Below are 20,164 nucleotides of genomic sequence, written 5' to 3'. Positions count from 1 at the left end.
GCTGGCTCAGTCGGTGGAGCATGTGACTCTTGATCTTGGATTTCTGAGTTCAAGCCCCATGTTGGATGTAGAGGTTCCTTAAAAATAAAAATCTTAAAAAAAAAATGTTTAACTGTATGGGAGTTGAAAACATTCAAACAAACAATATCTTAAATAAAACAAAAAAATTTTTCAATGAAAAAAATGAGTTGCAAAATTTAAACTCCCCTAAATTAATCTATGAATTTAGAGCTAATCTAACTGAAATATTATGACCTTCTAATGGAGTGATCTTATTATTTAGGTTTTTTTCCCAATTAAAAAAAATCAAGTCATTCAGGAAAATATTAAATTCTTGTACAGAGTTCTAATACATGTTCATGTATCTGAAAATGACACACAAAAATGCTGATGCCATACAAAAATGGTCTTTATTGTTTTAAATCTCAGTATGCGTGCCAAATTTTAATGATGGATAAAGTAATAGTGGACTTTTTATTTAAATCAAAATACAATACTTACATTATCTAAATCTGCAGTGTCCAATGATGTGAAAATAATGTATTCACAAGAATTATATCAAATGAATCTTTATTTGAAAAACACTATCCCAAAATTATGTTATATCTACTTGAATAAGAACGACCGTAGCAGCAATTAAATGACAGCAACTAAACCAAGAAGAGATCAGTGAAAACGACTGTGAAGACAGAAGACACTTGCAGATGCGCCGAGGCTGTGGGTGACCAGGACCTGGCTGCCGTGGGCCGGGCCACACCTGCAGGGGAGCCTCGATCCCTGAGCCCTCAGCACGTGACCCTCCTCTTCCCTGGGGGGCTGGTGGCCCAGGGGACCCCCGGACACTTGCGGGCCTCTGTGGGCTGTGAGTGGAGCACCGGGAGCCAACGGGCCACTTGGGAAAGGCTGGGAGTCAGACGTGGCGTTGACCAGCGTTTGCCTGTGGTGATCCTTTCCTTCTCTCAGCTCCTCGAGGTTCCTCCAGTCAACACAGCTGCCGTCCAGCTTTCTCCAGCTCTGTCCTCAGGGAAGAGGATTTATTTGTTTGGGGAGAGAGGAGAGTGGGGGAGGGGCAGAGAGAGAGGGAGAGAGAGATTCCCAGGCAGGCTCCACACTGTCAGTGCAGAGCCTGAGGCGGGGCTCAGTCTCATGAACCAGGAGGTCACGACCTGAGCCGGAACCAAGGGTCAGACGCTCAACCAACTGAGCCACCCAGGCGCCCATGGATCTCTTTCGATTGGAGGCAGTGCTTCTCTCCATTCTTTGCCCATGTCTTCGGCCGTCTTCCTCTAGAGGCTGGGAATCTGATTTGTGCAGTTCGTGCTGCTACACACGCTGGGAAGTTTCTTCTCGACTCCCAAGCAGCCTGTTTCCTCCTCAAACAACTGTCTGTGACGTTGCACGATGTGTTCTTGATGTAATCCAGGCAGAACTGGAAGCTTCAGCTTCAACCGCAGAATCTCACTTTCAAGCTGTGAATTTTCACGCTACAAAGGTGCTTCTTCGGTTTGGAGTCTTGTTATTTGTCCTGCGAGCTGTTCATTTGTTTGTTTTCCTTCCCACAGTTGTCTGGCTATTTCTTGATTTTCCTCTTCGTACTTTGAAGGGACACCCTGAAGTCAGCATCGTCGATGACACTCTTAAGATCAACTACTGACCGGTGGATGGGGCCATTGCCATCTTCTCTTTTGCTTGACTGACCCTCTCTCTAAGGAGATCAGAGAAAGGGAAGGTCATCAGCAGGTTTTCTGCCTTTGATATCAACTGGCTGAGTTTCTCCCTCGAGACCTGCCGCATCCCTGCGTTCGGCTGCTCCAGCCCTTCTCTCTCCTCCTCCTTTTCCTGGACTCTCTGCCTCCATCTTGCAACTTCTTGTTTGGACGGTTCTGGACTTTCCTTCAAACCACCCATTATTTCCTCCTGAAGTTGTCTTCTGTCCTTCTCTGATGCCTTGAAGATGGGTTTTTCATCAGTTGCTTGGGAAAATTTAGGGGGCTGGCTCCTCTGTGCCTTTTTCAGGGAGTTGACGGTGACGTCTTGGAGTGACGACCTGCTCAGGTTTGTTTTCATCGCCGACAAGCACAAGGTCTGTACGTGAGAGGACCGGCCTCCGCCCCAGGTGCCTGAGGGCCTCATCGGCCTGTGTCACTGGTGCGAAATTCTCACCACGTTCGCCACAGACTTTGTTGCAGGCAGAACACGGTTTGCCTAGAGCCTTCACACTTCTTAAAGTTCGTAGTCTCTTTACACTCAAACCAGCACCGTGGTACAGACCGGGATCTCCCAGGGAAACACACAGAGGCCCGGGACACGGCTCCAGCTTTCAGAAATCACCCACAGGGTGCCCCCTCCCCACCACCCAGGTGCTCCAAGGCCAGCTGGAACGTGGATCTGGTGATGGGCGGCAGGCCCTCCGTGGCTGCATCGCGCTCCACAGCGCTGTCTCCAAGTGCCAGCGTCCTGTGGGTCTCTACCGATGGCTCAGAACCCCGGGGAATGTTCTGCCTCTAAGATAAACAAGTGCCCGACAACCAGAGCAGAGTAGTCAGGCCGGGGGAAGGGGAGGCCAGCCAGGGGCCTGAAAGCAGTTCTCCCTAACTTGGCCCTGAAACAGAAAGGGATGTCACTTACACAGGCACGGGCTCAAGTGCAAAGGGCTGATGGCAGCTTGGAGCCCCCGCTACTCCAGGCCCACCTGGCCCTACAGCAGACCTAGGGGGCTCAAAGCAGGGCCAGGCCATGTCCCTTTTCTCACACCAGAGCAAGTTAGGACAGAGTGGTGGGGCCCCTCTCCCTGTCCCTGGGTGAGGCTCATTTTCCTGATTTAAGGTTTCCTTCTGCTGCAGGAAGCCTGGTGCTGCCCACGAGATCCCGGGGATCCCACCCTTCTGAGTCTTCTTCTCTCCTCTGTATGTGGCCAGTGGGGGCAGGCAGGGGCCCCGGGCGGACGGATGTCCCCAAAGGTATTAACTAAGAGACCTGGATTCCGACCCTAACAACTCAGGAGAAATCAATCACAACTGGCAGGTCTTATGATTTCCCGGACTTTCTGTGGAGCCAGTAGCCCCTGTTCGACCCAGCGTTCCTGGAAGGGGTGACTCTGCTCCAGAGGTGACAGAGTGACCGGGTTCCTTCCCTCATGTGGCCCTCCATCTTGAGCCCGTGCCTCCCAAGATGGCCTCAGGGAGGGTCCCCAGTCCATGAGTCATCTTCAGAAGTGGGCCTCTGGGGAGGCGGTCCTTCTTTGGGCTCAGTTTACCACTTTTACTTCATTAAACCACATCTCACTCTCTGGTGTCTCTCGGGCAGAGCCTGCTCAGGGCCTCCTTGTCCACCCCCGGGGACTCTGTTGTGAGCAGCTTGTCCCCAGTCCCTTTACTGAGAGGGACACAGGACAGCTGTTAGCCGAGGGCTGTCTGGGGGTCCTGAAGGGCTCCATGGGTGCAGAGAACAGAGGCTCTGACCAGGCCTGGTGGTGCGGGGAGGAGGCAGCCAAATGCCCACAGTGAGAATGGCTTCATTTCTTCTTCTTCTGTTTTTTTTTTTTTTTTATAAATGTTTATTGATTTTTGAGAGAGAGGGTGGGGGGAGGGGCAGAGAGAGAGAGGGAGACACAGAATCTGAAGCAGCTCCAAGCTCTGTGCTGGCAGCAGAGGTCACGACCTGAGCCAAAGTCGGACAGTCAACACACTGAGCCACCCAGGTGCCCCCACCAATGCTGCTTCTTTTTGACTGGACTATTTTTAAGAGCAGTTTTGGGTTTGAAGGAAAACTGAGTACAAACAGAGCGCAGCCGGCAGCACGCCTGTCTGTGACCCTATCAAACCCCAGCATTTCACCACATACCTCCCCTCCTGTTTCCTTTCTGAGGTTCCTTCTGGTCAATTCCGCTGGTCCTGTTTGAGAAAACAATTTATCAGTTATGATTTTTTCAAATAGTGGTCTATATTTAAGAGTCATCAAAACAAGACAATTTATTCCAAATGTATTCCCAACTACTAAGAATCCACGTGGAGCCTAAATTATATGTCACAGAGAAAAGCACAGTTTGGGAAGGATCGCGTAACTAAAAGGTACGTCATTTGCTTTTCTCTTTTTTACCTAATTGTGTTTTCTTCTTCAAACTCTTTTTTTCCTTCCTCGGATTCATTTTTCTCCTATCCAGACTCTTTGCCTTTAAAGAAAACTCCAGTGGTGGGCAGCCATTGAAAGCAATAACACATACTATGAGTTATCAAGGGGGATTTGAAAGAAAAGTCATTTCTGACTGGGAATATCAGCCAAGAAAAAGGGGAAAGAAGCTGTGTGTGTGTGTGTGTGTGTGTGTGTGTGTGTGTGTGGTGTGTATTTGTGTGGTGTGTGTGGGGGTGTGGTGGAACACATGTCTGCCTGTGTTTATGCCTCACCTTGGAATCTGAGCTTCAGGAATATTCTCAGACATCATCTGCTTCTTAAATTTTCAAACAGACACGACCCCAACAAGGACTAAATAAATGAAGATGACTTCTATTATAAAGGCAGGACAATTGCATAGATTATTTTAAAAACGTCTGAAGAAAAATAAGCTGGTACGGTAAGGAGGATGAGCTTAACCACTTTAGAAACTGTAAAGCATTAGACAAACGCAATGTGTTGGTGTTACTGATAAATAATTACCTGTGTTTTAATTTGGCTTTGCACATGCAGTATTCTGTGACTTCAGTAGGATTGCTGGGAAGTCAGTTCTAGGGAGAAACTAAAAGGGAAAAAAAGTTACTTGTCTTTCTGCATTTGTCCCAAGTAGCTCAAATTCAGAGCGTTTATTTTAAATCACTCCTTCCTTCTGATGATCTTCTGTATTAATATAGTTGGACACTGAGATATAGAGTTATATTCTGCTTAGAAAAATTCTTATATTGGCCACACTATACAATGAATGTAACTGATTAATGAATTAACCAGCTGGCAACCATACCTGGGTGTATTTTAGCACATTTTCAACTAAGACGGATGAAAGAGGTATTACAGACCACTTGGGAATCGTTAATAATAATAGCCTACATTTAGAGAAAGGAAGTTTGATGTTAATTTTCAGAGAAAACAGCCAAAATCTTGCAATATTTTCTAGGAGAAGGGGCAGTGGGTAGAACCCAGAACTTGGGTTATTTTGGGCAGCCATCCATGCTTTTAAGACTGATCCTTACAGAAATCACTTGGTTTGCAAAATTGTCAAGGGACTAAATGACTTAATCAACCTTTCTCATTTTTATCTGCAGTCAATCTGAGCTTATTATCAAAGCACTCAAGTGATGGCCCCTGATTGAACAGAACATTCCACTGGGAGCAGCATGAGTAGCCTTCCCTCCTGGGAGGGGGTACTCACAGGCATTGCATTATTCCTTTTTCACCTTCAACCTCTATAGGTAGAAACTTAAAAGCCATTTTGAACATCATCTCATTATCCCTTCAGTCTTGAGCTAGGAGTTGATTACCCTCAATTTACGAGGGGACACTATATTGAGAAGCAATCCCATTTCTCAAATGTCACATACAAAGTATTCTGTGTGGGGCCGAGAAGAGAATTCAAACCTACGGGTCATAATTCACCTTCTGCTTTGGCATTTACATAGCATAATATTATGACAGAGACTCGCCCCACCTTTGAAAAATAATGAGATATTATTGACAAACAAAAATCCTTTCGGGCACATGTAAAATCCTCTTTCCTAAGTCAAAGGTGGCTGGTTTTTGTTTTGTTTTTTGTTTTTTTTTTTTTTTTTGAGAGAAAAATAAATTCAGATGTTCAAATATAGCAGTGGTTTTATTTTATGTGTTTACTTTTTTAGTTCGAAAGCTCTTCTGTGTACCAGGAGCCCAAATGAATGCGTACAGTCCTCAAAGAGACAAACTAAGGTAACCCTGATTGTCTTGTTGACTTTGCGAAAGGCAATGGCCCAAAGCATTAGTAATTAAAACCCATTTAAAATTAATTTAATTTCAGGAGCTCCACAAACCCATAAAATCAGATACACACAAAACTAACAGCCAAAGATGCCTTTTTGAAACCAATGGTTTTCAAAGTGAAAAGGCAGACACCAGAAGGGAGCAGAGCTCAGGAGAAAGAAAGGGAGTAGGGAGGGAGCCGGAAAGGAGAAAGTGCTCGCATTAGCCTGGGAAGCCACCTTTGGAGCCCCAGCCCCCTGTTTCAAAGACAGGATTCCTTCGCTTTTTTGAGTTTCAAGTCGCTGAGCCATCATTCTGTTTCTTCCCAGAATGGAGCTAAGCTGGCCTGAGACATTTGGAAATGCTTCTCTGGGCAAACGTTCTATTTGTATACGTTTCTCAGAACAAATCAGGGCTGCCACGGACTAATCTTAAGTCCACAGAAATTGGGCAAGTACTTTCCGCAGTTGAGTGTGACCCCAGCTTTGCATTCAGGGAAGCGCTAACCCGTCGCTCACAACGCGAAGACACAGGCTTTTAGATCATCAAGCGTGGGTGTTTGGGGAAGTGGCGATTATATCTAAATACGGGTCCAAGTCTTATTTCAAAGGAAAAATGTGGAAACAGACTGGTCCAGATGTGGAAAAGAGCATCACTGACAGTAAGTTGCAAGTGTGGGCAGCCGGAGTGTGAGAGCCAGCGGTGGGGTCTGAGTGTGGGGGAGCAAAGAACCTGAAGATAATGGAATCTTTCTCCACCTACCTCTTCCTCTTGCCAAGTGCACCCTTCCAATCGCCAAATGACCCGGCCCCTAAAAAGGCAGACCACTTACAGACCCCTATTCTTGACAAAGACTCTGGAAATGACCCGATTCGACATCTGCTTACATATGGTGAGTTCAGCCAACCGTCCCTGACCGCGATGCTCATTACTTCCAGCCAGCTCTCCTGTAGCTGAGATAGTCTTGTTGGCACAGACGGATTCTTAGAAAGTTCTTCCAAATCCTAATTCTGCTCTCTTGAGCAAGAGAGGATACGAAATTTTGCTCTGACATCTGCAAGCAATAGGGTAGCAGTGAGCCCTGGAGCTCCGGAGTCAGACGGGCATAGGTTCATACCCGCACCCAGGGACAGGTGTGTGGATACAGGTAGGTTACTCAGAGAGTCTAAGCTTCAATTTCCTTACCTGTGAGATGGAGTAACAAATATTCCCCGCTTCCTAGGTGTTTAGTGAGGATTGTTAAGATAAATCACCTAGAACAATGCCTAGCATATAATAAATGTTTAGATAAATTAATGATTATCGTGGTGTGAAAGGCATAGACTTTGGAGTCAGATGGTTCTGAGTTCAGATCCCAGCACCACTGTTAAGTAGCTGTCCATAGGCTCATGCATTTCCCTGAGCTTCAGTTTTTTCCAACTTTGGCATGTCTGCCTCAAAGGGATTTCGTAACGATTTAGTGAAAAAAAACTTTAAGTGTTTAGTATAATGTCTGTCCGTAATTTTTTCATCATCATCGTTACCCAGGGTCTTTTTAATGTCCTCCTTAAAACACAGTGCTAGGAACTAATCCAATATTCCCAAAGTGGTCAGAAACAGGGCAAAGAATAGTGTGCAGAAAGTCTCCTCTGACCTAAACATGATACGTTTATTACTGTAGCAGTCTAATGCTGTATTTGCCTCTTCTCTTTCGGCCCCTCAGAAATAAGAGTTTAAGAGGGAAAATACAGGCTCAGGGATCCACTGGATCTATCCCAGTCTTTCAAAGTAAGTCAGTAAAGGGGCACCTGGATGGCTCAGTCAATCGAGTGTCTGACTTTGGCTCAGGTCATGATCTCACGATTTGTGGGTTTGAGCCCCGTGTCGGGCTCTGTACCGACAGCTCAGAGCCTGGAGCCTGCTTCGGATGAATTCTGTCTCCTCTCTCTGCCCCTCCCCCACTCACACTCTGTCTCCCTCCCTCTAAAAAAATAAATAAACATAAAAAAAAAACAGAATCCTTTTGGGGCACCTGGGTGGCTCAGTCGGTTGAGCGTACAACTTTGGCTCAGGTCATGATTTTGTGGTTCACAGGTTCAGGCCCCGCGTCGGGCTCTGTGCAGGAGAAAGAAAGGGAGCAGGGAGGGAGCCGGAAAGGAGAAAGTGCTCGCATTAGCCTGGGAAGCACTGCAGAGCCTAGAGCCTGCTTCAGATTCTGTGTCTCCCTCTCTCTCCGCCCCTCTCCCATTCACTCTCCGTCTCTCTCCCTCTCAAAAATAAGTAAACATTAAAAAATTTTTTTTCATAAAAAAATTTTTTGAAAAGAATCCTTCCTAGCTGTCTAGGCCTAAAATTGTAAAATTGCATTGTTCTATCATTAACAATTTCCTGTGGCACAAACTATCCAAGGCTATATAGGTCCCTGGGACAGTCTCTCTTGGATCAGTCATAGGAGGGGCCTTCAGAGTGAGTTCTTTTTCAACTCTCAAACATTCAAGAGGAAATTCTTCATGTCCCAAGGCAGAAGTGACCAGCCTCCAGAAAGCTCTTGCAGCACGCACACCGTTGCTTTTCCCACCAGCTCTCTCCCCTACCCACCTTTGTTTCTTCCCAGTTACAGAAACACACTGTGTTTATGCTTACACCATGTGCTTCCAAGGAGGCCAGGCTCCTACCTCGTCCCAGAGGGCAAATGTGCATTGGCCTTAGCCAACCGTCCTTATTCTAGTCCCTCTGCCAGCACCCGGTTTAGGAATGGGCAACACGCTGCAGTTCTAGACAATCGGATATGAGATGTGTAACACGAGGAGAAATCTATTGAGTGGCTTCTGGCAAATGTTTCCCTGCTGTCAAAAAGGCCTATAGGAGGGGGAAGCTTCCCTTTCCTACCCTCTCCCTCCGCTGTGCTGGGAGGTAAAGCCTGCAGCTTCTACAGCCATCGTGTGACCACAGAAAGATGAATCTGAGTGGAAAAGGAAGCACACACAGCACAGCAGAGCAGAAAAATGGAAAACACCCAGGTCCTCCTTGACATCGTTGACTTGCTGAGTTAAGGACCCCCGCACTGCTGACCCCTAGCCGGCTTGCTATCTGAAATGCATTTAAAAAAAAAAAAAAGGTCCTTGTTTAATGCTGTGCTTCCCAAACTACAATGTGTGCAGACAAGTAACCCAAGTCTCTTGTCAAAATGCAGATTCGGATCCAGAAGGGGTGGGCTGGAGCTGAGGATCCCACAATTCCGAGCTCCCGGGTGGGGGTGATGTTGCTAGTTCTAAGCCCAAACTTTGAGTAGAAGGGCTTGTGTCATCTCAGAGAGATTTCTCTGCTATTTGTAGCTGAAATCATCCCAAATGATACAATCCTCAGTCTAGCATCCTCGCTCATCACCTCTTCCCTGTGTTCACGAAACCCAATTGAGGTCCAGAAAATTTTAACAGTAATTCCAGTCGACGTGAACCTGCAATTCGTGTTTCGACTCCGTTCCGCACATTTCAATACCCCGCCATCACCAGCACCCTCTCACTCTTTTCTGCCTTTAAGTAAGGCACTCACGGCCCCGGGCACCCAGGGTGTGACAAAGGCGCCTGTGAATGCCGGCTGCACCAGCCCCGCACCACCTCGGAGCGCGTGCCAGTGCACCTGGCCCAAAGGTGAGGCAGCTGCACGCACGTCGGTTCCTGCCTTGCCATCTCCGGCTCTAAGGAGAAATGCTTGAGCGCTTTTGCAAATCAAAACCTTTTCATCCTGAATTTGGTGATTCACCCTGAACGGCGTCTTCTTGGAAAGTCTGTAATGCGCTATTGTGTAAGATGGGTAAAATTGGCCTGTCTCTTTGACAACGCTCCTCTTCTCACGGCCCAGGGCTGGGCTGGGGGAGGTGAAAGAGTCACAATAAAAGGCGTCCTTTACACACAGCCGCCCTCCCCGGCTGGAGCGGTGTACCTGCGTGGGCCGGGCTGTCTGCACCCCGTGCGGTCGGTATTACTAGCCCCCTTTGTTCATCGCATAGCCTCTGGACGAGAACTAGGTTTCAGCAGGTACGAAGATGGGGCTTGTTTTTAACAAGGCAAATTTACAAAGCTTCCACACTAGAGAAAAAAAAAAGTGTGGGGGAGTCAGACATTCAAAGGCCATGCCAAATTTGCTTTTCCCCAAAGCAGGGAGAGACAAAGGAAATCTCAAGCATACCTCCCAGACACAAAGGACATGTGTTTACCCTCCAAATTCAAGCTGAGTGAACTCACCTCATTATCCCAGGAGCTGGTCACTAATTCTACCCAGTTAAAAAAAAGAAAACACCCAAAACAAAACAAAAACACCCAAAACAAAAACCTACAGTCTCAGTCAAACAGTGTCGTATTATCTTTGCATCTGGGTCCGCTAACAATTCTTTCAGTGTCACACAACTCTACACTACAGACTTTCATGTATATTCTCTTCCTTAATCCTTGCAACAACTCTGTCAAGTAGATACTTGGATTAGTGAGAGAAAGGTCCAGAATCTGAAATGTCCAGAATCTGAATCCAGAACCCAAGAGACTTTTACAATGGGAACAGGTAAAATTGCTTTGGGAAACTATGTCAAATGGTGCTAGAACAGTTTTAGAACATTCATACTTTTTTTCCCCCCCCACACAGCTGAAGCAGACCTCTCCTTGGCTCCTGCCTCAGTAGTACGGTCGTGGTCTTTGGGGACAGGACAGATGACCACAAATTTCCAGATACCTTGAAGCCCTGGATTTAGAGCCCACAACTACGTGGCTGGGGCAAGACTGTCTGGGTCAGGGCTTGTAAGTAGCCACTGGGAAGCTGAGTCTGGTGTGGCTCCCTTAACCATTGTTCATTTGGACTAAAGCTTGCTATTTTTGAATGTAGAAATTTCATGTAAAAAGATGTTTTTGTTTTGTTTTGTTTTGTTTTAATTCTCCGAAGAAGTCAGAAGATCTGTCTACACTGGGTCATGGGACAATAAGTTGACTGCTAAAGAGTGAGAGCCCTTTTATTCAAGGAAGGTGCTCTCCAGTCAGCACACTGAAGCTCTCCCTGCTCTATCTTCAATACGGGGTCCAATGTCACTACCAAATACATGTCTCTCTAAGCCAAGCATTCTCAACCTCGGAACTCTTGGCATTTGGGTTCAGATAATTCTTGGTGAGGCGGGGGGATGCTGTCCTACACATTGTAAGCTGTTTAACAGCATCCCTGGCCTCTACTCACTAGATGCCAGTAGTAAGTACCCTCCACAGCAGTTAGCACAACCAAAAATGTCTCCAGATACAGCTGAAGGTCCCCGGGGGGCGGGGGAGGGGGGGATGGCCTCTGAGGGAGAACCACCTAAACTTCTTCATCCACTTAAGATCCCAGCCAAGCCCCCACCCACACGAGAGTCTGGATCTCCTGCTGCCTACAAATAGTCCCCCGTAGGTCTACAAATCACGCTGATTTCCTTCAACTTCAGGTTTTGTGTTCCCTTTAAAACGAGTGTCCGTCTGGATGAGGCAGTACATCAAGTATCCATCATTTGTATCTCGGACTTTCTGGATCCTTTCTTAAGGGCGGCTTTTCATAGGAAAAGAGGTAAGAGGAACATGAGACCACTGCATTCAGAAGGCAAAGTGATTTTAAGAAGGGAGGGAACAGAGCAAGGACCCAATGGGCGACATCATCGCCTTGAGCGCCAGCCCAGCAGGCACCCACCTGAAACAGAGCTTTACGAGGATCACCTGTGCTCACGCTGAACCCTGCCGCTTTGAGTGAGGAGAATAGATGTTCACAAGTCCACCGCCTCCCACCTTGCTTAATGATGCACCTCATCACATTCTGATGAAATCCGGACGCAATCAACATTCTTGTTTTAACTAGTTGTTCTGGCAAGGGGTCTTTCTCCAAGCTCAATTTCTCACGTTGGCAACACGGCTGAGAAAAACATACCCATTTGCCAGCTCCCCTCACCGTCCACCCTAATTAGAGCCATGTTGCTGCTCCCTTCAAAATGGCTGTGGAGGGCAAAGGGACCCTGTAAGGAGGGTGGCCCTCTGCAGGGGTGAGTGCTCCAAGCGTCCTCTTGGCAGGGACGTCAGGATCTGAGGAGAGTCACTGCGAGAACTTTGGGGTGGGACAAAGCCAACTTTACAAGTTGTTTATAACTGAGCAACCACGAGAACCTCATACACCAAAACCTTTGGAGTTGGGGCACCTGGGTGGCTCAGTCGGTTAAGTGTTCGACTTCGGCTCAGGTCGTGATCTCACGGTTCATGGGTTCGAGCCCCACGTCGGGCTCTTGCTGACAGCTCGGAGCCTGGAGCCTGCTTCCGATTCTGTGTCTCCCTCTCTCTCTGGCCCTCCCCCCACTCATGTTCTGTCTCTCTCTCTCTCTCTCTCCCTCTCTCTCTATCAAAAAATAAATAAACATTAAAAAAACAATCTTTGGAATGTGGCTAAAGCAGTACCCAGAGGAAATGTATAGAATTAAAAGAATATACTAGAGATCAAGAAGACTGAAAATAAACTCAGAAAGCTATAAGTGACACAAAAATCATTTTTAAAGTAGAAGGAGTTGGTACAATAAAAGAAGATATTAATAATAAAATATTATTAAATAATAAAATTATTAAAATAATACAAATGAAATAAAATTTATTTTATTAAAAATAAAAATAAGAATTGGGGTGCCTGGGTGGCTCAGTCAGTTAAGCCACCAACTCTTGATTTCAGGTCAGGTCATGATCTCACAGTTTGAGTTCAAGCCCTGCATCAGGCTCTGCACTGACTTGCAGAGCCTGCTTAGGACTGTCTCTCTTCCTCTCTCTCTGCCCCTCCCCTGCTCATGTTCTCTCTCTCTCAAATAAACATTAAAAAAAATTAAATAAAAATAATAATAAAATAAACAATTTTTGACAAGTATGACAAAGAAACAGAGATCAAAGGCATACATAAATGGCATTAGGTATGAAAAGGGGCACATAAGTATAGTTGCAGATGAGAGATTTTAAATCCTAAGACACAAGAGACCCTCTCTGCTCTGTATCAAACCCTACCCGACACATTTTGCTTATTTCTGCACAAAACAGACAAACGCTTCTTCCGTAAGACTCTATGCATATCCCTAGTATAGCACCTATTCTGGCATAGATTTTGCATTTGTCTCACGACTAGCCTCAGCCCTCCTTTATGGAAGGGAATAGATCCTTTTTGATTCAGAGCCCTAGCTTTGGGCATGCCTGGCATACAGTTAGTGCACAATAAATGTCTGACGAATGAATTCTGGGAAAAGAAACAGGCGGAGGAAATGGCTGAATATATGAAGAGGAAGGTTTGAAGGAAACAGGAGTATCCGATCCTCAAAAGAGACAATTACAGAACATACCACAGCTGCCTTCAACAGTGTCACTGGTCATGGGAAGGAAGGATTGAGTTTTTCTGCAGAGGAGACCCAGGGAATAGAACTTACATCAGTGGACACGACAGAGACCAAAAAGACCCGAAATGGCAGAAGAGCCAATTGGATTATTTGACTTTATTAAGATGCCTTTTTCTCCCAGAAAGCTTCTACTTAAATTATTTACAGGTAAGAGATATGTCTTACTTCTTTCAAATTAATCATAAACCTGGGGCACCTGGGTGGCTCAGTCAGTTGAGCGTCCGACTTCGGCTCGGGTCATGATCTCATAGTTCATGGGTTCGAGCCCCGCGTCGGGCTCTGGGCTGATCGCTCTGAGCCTGGAGCCTGCTTCGTATTCTGTGTCTCCCTCTCTCTCTGCCCCTCCCCCACTCATGCTCTGTCTCTGTCTCAAAAATAAACGTTAAAAAAAAATAAAAAAAATCAATCATAAACCTCTCTGCCTTTCTTCCCCCATATCACCCCCACCACACCCCCAAATCACCTGCACACAGCACTCTTTTGGGCCAGCTTAGGGTTATTGCCCTCATATCTCCGTCATATCTCCATCAGATTTCCAGTTTCCGAAATAAACCTCGTCTGGTTGGTATGAAGCCCAATCTAGCAAGGCTAAATATTCCACCGAGCTGCCTGCCAGACGCTGATAGTATCAACATTCTGTCTTCGTTCCGAGTTGCAGTTTAAAACCAATCGGGCTTTTTCCCGAATCTCAGGCCACCTGTTTAAGTCCTCCTTTCCTCCATGCCCGGCGTGAACATATTTCTCCAAAAATTGGAATTAATGAGTTTTCTTCATCAACCTCGTTAAACGTAGAGATTAGACTGACTTTTCAACCTGATCGCAGCTCACCAGCTATCTGCGAGGGCTTTGTTCTTCAGGCAAACAAACTCTTGATATGCTCCCCTCAAGTTATATTTTCTATGAATACCACTTTCAGACAAGACATGCAATTACTAAACTTGCATCTGATATTTGTAATTACTTGGGTCTATACCTGCAGCGAATTGGTTTCACACTTGAGGAAATGCAAATTGCTTTACATCCAGGTGGAGGAGTATTCTACAGCACAATAAACCTCGCAGCTTAGAGAATTAGCCAAAGGTAGGGAGCCGAAATGTCTTACTTGCTCAAATTAAAGATACTGCTGTGTGTGCGTGTGCCTTTATACATTTATAATGTAAATATATATGAGGACGTAGCACACGCTCATTATCTAGAACAATCAGAGCTAACCCCCTGCAGCATGGCCCTCAGACTGTTTTCCTGGAATACCGATTTTGCTGGCATATCCGTCTCCTCCCTCCCCGCCCCGTCACCCCTCACAGCACCAAACCTTTGGGGAGTACCTGAAATATGCAACAAATGTGTCTGTGAACCCTCTTGGTTTCCTATGGACGGCTCCAGATCACTAGGATCAAAGTTAGTTAATAGGAACCTATTCTCGTAGGCCAACTGAACAAATGGCACACCCAACTCCCGGGTGTGTATGGGCTGGAGAAATGATGGGCTTTCCGGTGCTGCCTTCACCATCGGTCTGTTCCTTGATGCAGAGCCCTCTTCCCCACCCCAGGGGCTCGTGTGAACATCACGCACAGTCCTTACAGAAATGACAGGCAAGTCCACGGTTTGTCCCAAACTTTGCGCTTGGCTCCTGGAGAGTTATTTGAAAAGGCACTGCTTACTCCTCAGTTTTAATGAAGGAGAAGGTAAGACAGGCATTTTTTTTTTTTTAATTTTGGGGGATGCTCTGTTTTTTTCTTTAGGTAGAGTGGTCGTCTTTATCTCATTCCTATTTTAAGTTTTTGATTTGTAGAGTCCCCTGGTTTCCCTTGGAATGTGTGTTTCTTTTTAAAATTTTTTAACGTTTATTTATTTATTGAGAGAGAGAGAGAGAGAAAGAGAGAGAACTAAGGAGGGGCAGAGAGAAAGGGAGAGAGAGAGAATCCATCAAGACGTGGGGCTTGATCTCACAAACTGTGAGATCATGACCTGAGCTGAAATCAAGAGTCAGCTGCTTAATTGACTGAGCCACCCTGGCGCATCCTTCTGCTGTTCACACACACACACACACACACACTTTTCCAGAGTATCTGCTGTGTTATACCATTGTCTTACTAATGACAACACTTGGGCATAGTGTAAGGTAAGTAGATTTACTAATAGGAAAATGATAAATTGATAAAAAGAAGAGAAAGATGATAGATAGATAGATAGATAGATAGATGATAGATACTATGAATCCTCCCCTAGAGTTAAGCCCTCAAAAGCTTATGATTCCCTAAAAATCTGCCTGACAGAGGGAAGAAGACAAAAATGCTTAAAGTGGTCTGTACTTTCATCAGAAAGTGACCATAATATGCCTCTGATATTCTTCTTTTCAGCTGCCCAACATCCGAATCTCCTTCCTGGAAATTAGACACCTTCTGCCATACGAACCTTTCCCGGAAGCAGAGTTCATCCCCTCTACAGAAAGGCCTCTTGTCTGCTACCCCCACCAAACTGGCTGCCGTTCGTGGACTCGTGACCTCGTCAGCCAATCAGACCCCACCAGCCAAGACACGGGACCCGGGGGCCACCACAAAGAGACGCAGGGAGGGCGGAGGGCACGTGCTCCCCGGTAGGTTCCCGGACGCCACGGCGGGGAAGGCGGTGCCGGCCAGGGCCCGCGCTGCCCGGCGGAGGTAGCCGCCGCGTCCTCCCCACGACGCTTCTCTGGTCCCTGCCCCGCTCCCAACCATACCTCTCCAGCCTCCCTGGAAACTCTGGAAGGCGACCGACATCCTTTTCTTTTCATTTTATGGGATTTCCTTTCCTTTACCGCGAAGATCCGTCCATGCAATGCAGGTGCAGAGTTTAAAAATTAAAGGGAAGTAAAGGAGGTTTGAAGAAAAACAACCAGCCCCGCTTACTCTCTCAGCCTCTCGCTGCTCGGCCGTGCTCCCGGGAGGCATCGCTTCCAACCTCCTTGTCTGTTTCCTCTGGAGGGTATCCCCATCATCCTCGGTAATTACCCTGACTTCTGCTGCTAGATGAGCAGTGGCTTCCTGCACTCTTTTCTACTTGTCCTCACTAGACCCTCCAAGTAAAGTCATAGAAGAATTTTATTTAACCCACCACAGAGTGGTCACATTATAAGAGAAAGGCCATGTAGCTCTTTCTGATGTCCTTCTTTCTCTCGTGCCATCAATTTTTGTCACACTTTTTGAGACTTCGTGGTTTTCTATATATCAGTCATCGATACCGTTTCAAATGCTTGATTTACAGGAATCTCAGGAGGGTTTTTTTTTGTTTTTTCCCCCAATGCATTATCATATCAGATAGTCTCCTCATGCCCTCTTCCCCCACCACCCCACCCCGGGGGATCTGATGTTTATCTGGCTGCCCTTTGGCCGGCTGGAAGCTTTCCTCTGATATTTGCAGGTCTTTGGCTGTCTGTTCATAGAGCAAAGCCCTAAAACGGATGGGAAATCCAGTGTGCATGGAAGGGCCCGGACCCTTGTAGGTGTTTCTCTAGTGTGAGTGGGGCAGGCAGTGGGGGGGGAAGTCCAGTGTTTATTGGTGAACTCCTAAGTTAATGGAAGTTGGGTTTTTTGTTTTTGTTTTCGTTTGTTTTTGTTTTTCTGCAGCTGTTCAGTGTCTCCAGAGTAGAACCCCACCCATCTCCCTCACTGGGGCATAAATCCAGCTGCTGGCCTTCAGGAAAAGAAGCGAGGCACCCTACCACGGCCAGCTTCATGAATTGTGGGGCCCAGTGCAAGATGAAAATGTGAGCCCCCTTGTTCCAAAAGCAGGAAAAATGCCATTAAAGTTCCTAAAATATAAAGCTTCCTTCTGCAATCTCTCAATTTGTCATGGCAGTTTTCGGTTGCTATTTAAAGTTGCTCCAAATTTTAAAAAAATTAAAATTTTAAATTATTAGTATTTTTACTGCTCATCTTTATATCATGCAATGCCAGTTTTAAATGCAAATATAAGTGCATTTAGCTCTGAAGCAGAATCACTGAAATTACACAATTTTTGTTTCCTAGGCTTGTATTTGCATCTGTGTATATATAGATTTCATTCTCAACCAAAACAATGGAAATGCTTCACAAAAAAATAAAAATAAAAATAAAAATTGTTTTCATTTCACTTGTTGATATGCTCATATTCTACCAAATTCTCCACCCTGAGGATGACTAAGTTAGGACAGAAAAGACATGCACTCTGGGTCGTCTTATCTGTCTCTTTGCTTCAATGATCTGTTTTCATTGTAGGTGGTTTGACAAATAAAAGGACATGGTAAGGTTCCTTGGTAGTCATGTTTCTTACAGTGCAACTGCCCTTTGTCTGCATTGAAAGTTCTGATTTGAGCAGAAAGCACGGTCCCTTGGGGCCAGCAGTGCTCACCCTGTGCTCACTCTCAGTCTTGCTAAACTTCCACGTGTCTGGGTCCACTGAACCTCTGTGCCCATGGACATCACAAACACTGTGCTCAAATGGGACTGCAGGAGACAATGGACGTGCACCTTATGTACATCTCCTCTGCTCACATTCATGCTTCCTCATCCCATCGGGCCTCACTTGCAAAACACAGGCTCGAAGATAAAATGATGAAGACTTCCAGAATGGAAGCACTGTCAAGCCAAGCACAGGACCCTTCTGAGCACTGGGCCCTGTGATACCAGCCCCGTGCCCCATGCATCATCATTCAGACTCTGACTCAAAACTGTTTTTTCCCAACTCCTGGCCTCCCCCTTGCCTATGATGGTGCCTGGTGTCTCTGAGCCTGCAACCTCTCCTGTTCAGTTTGCTCAGAGAACAAAGCTCTTCTGTGGTCAAGAACTATACCTGGGACATCAAACGGATCCGCGAGGCATGTGGGAAGCCGGTCCCCGTTGACGAAGGTCTCAGTGCCACAAACACCAATAGAAAGTTGGGCAAGTTCCTGTAGCCTGAGTGGGGCAAAGTGGGGTAGGTAGGAGACTGGGCAGAAGGGGATATGAAATACCAGACCAGTTAACGTCCATCTGGGGTTCGAAAAGTAACTGTAAATGACACATCAGTTTATTTAACTGAAGGTTATTGCTTCCCATAAATGACATTTTGCACTTTAAAAATGTCTTTGTTAAGTCTGGCGCTGTGAACATTTGTGATTTCCCCAAAGTGTTTTTGTTTGGAAATAACGCATTCTGGAGTTTACAGACCTGGCATTGTATCCTGGTCCTGGCACTCCCCAAATGTAGCTATAGATATATTATTTAACCTCTCAGAGCTTTGCTTTTCTCTTCTGTAAATAATGGAGGTAACAATATCTAGTCTCAGATCACAGATGCAAAGATAAAATAAAGGTTGAAATTATAACACAGCACCTCACATATTCTTGATGCTCAATGAATATTAGTTTTCTGCCTCACTTTTGATAGTATATACAAATCTCTTTCGAAGATATGTCAGTAAACCAAATATTAACTTGGGAATGATAGAGGACCAAGACGGATTTCTTATCCCCCGTGGACAACAAATAATGATTGATATATAAATACAGTTTTCCTTATCAGACTAATGACTTTGCATTTATGTGTGGGCTTAAATGATAATGGATAACTGGCTTTCATTTGAACATCACACACATGTAAATTTGATCAGATTTGAGCAAGTAGAAGAGATTTATTTTTGGAGTTTTTTTATGAGCTTATTTTTGTAAATGCTTATTTATTTTTGAGAGAGACAGAGACAGAATGCGAGTGGGTTAGGGGCAGAGAGAGAGGGACACACAGAATCCCAAGCAGGCTCCAGGCTCTGAGCTGTCAGCACAGAGCCCGACGCAGGGCTCGAACTCGTGAGCTGTGAGATCATGACTTGAGCCGAAGTCAGACGCTCAACCGACTGACCCACCCAGGTGCCCCTATGAGCTTATTTTTAAAGATATTGCTTCTGTTTTTTTTTTTTTCCTAGCAACCAATAGTTACATATTTTCATACCGTAAGGTGTACTTCAGGTGGCTTTGATGCTGCTGTTCACAGTTATCCCATGACATCACCAAACAACGGCCATCATGGGGTTATGTTGTGGTCCATTCACGACCCATGTCCACACTCGGTAACTGCAAGCATGTCTTCTGTGCTGGCGTCCTGGGTGCATCACAGATCCCCCCTTCAGCAGTTGTGTTTTTTGCTTTTTTCACATTAATGATTGCCAGGATGTTAAAGTAACTACTCGAGAACCCATGTGTGTCTTTGTGTCCAGCCCAAGATTTAGAATTAAATAGGGTTCTGAAGCCCCATACTTGTTATACTTCCCGTTTGATCAGAAGAATAAAGCCCTATAGGGATGTCATGAAGGTATAACACATACTGAACACAATGTAAAGTTTTAAGGACGGTAACAACGCAAACTTAAGCCAGTACACGATTAAATGCCAGCTATTTGATGGAGTAACTGATGTGAGAATGATCACTCTGGGTGGTAGCGTTCGGAGGGGAAGGCCGGGATTTGACCAGGTAAAGAAGCAGCCATTGCCTAGTCAAGAGACAATTATCTCACAGGAAAAGTCTTAATGATTCACAAAGTTGAAAGTAATCCCGTAATATATATATTCTTTATGACAATGAATTTTGGTTCTATGCTTTGCTTTCGATATTACAACAGTTTCTTAGAGACGATGGCTTCAAGTGCAAAGAGGAAGTCGGATAAAAACACTTGACTCTCGGTGGAAAACATGAGAAAGTTCACTCCGCTCTTGTCTTCCTCCATCTGCTCTGCAGGAAAATAAATGCCCTTGAAACTGCTACGAAGCTTCTTCAAAAGAATTTGGGAAAGGGAGAGGAAAACTTTCCAGAGGCCCCCAGAGCCTCAGAAGGCAGTAAGGAAATGTATATCATGCCT

General features: G+C 45.7%; 1 long non-coding RNA gene across 3 annotated transcripts in view; it reads right to left on the bottom strand.

Moving 5' to 3' along the window:
* Positions 1 to 553: 553 nt before the first annotated feature.
* Positions 554 to 20,164, bottom strand: part of LOC121020457 (uncharacterized) — a 31,121-nt gene continuing 11,510 nt past the window's right edge. For 2 of the 3 annotated variants that reach the window (XR_005786135.1, XR_005786136.1), the window contains exons 2-5: positions 4,654 to 4,732; positions 4,404 to 4,503; positions 3,844 to 3,893; positions 554 to 1,014 (exon numbers count right to left, since the gene is read on the bottom strand). This is a non-coding gene — a long non-coding RNA (uncharacterized LOC121020457). Of the gene's footprint in view, positions 1,015 to 3,843; positions 3,894 to 4,403; positions 4,504 to 4,653; positions 4,733 to 6,806; positions 7,731 to 20,164 lie in introns of those variants that run through there. The other variant, XR_005786134.1, reaches the window with a different exon arrangement.

This window comes from Herpailurus yagouaroundi, unplaced genomic scaffold (genome assembly GCF_014898765.1).
Source record: "Herpailurus yagouaroundi ecotype Mexico unplaced genomic scaffold, PumYag 250, whole genome shotgun sequence".
NCBI classification, from domain to species: domain Eukaryota; kingdom Metazoa; phylum Chordata; class Mammalia; order Carnivora; family Felidae; genus Herpailurus; species Herpailurus yagouaroundi.
The sequence above is the reverse complement of the archived record's forward strand: the minus strand, read 5'-3'. Positions and strand labels throughout refer to the sequence as shown.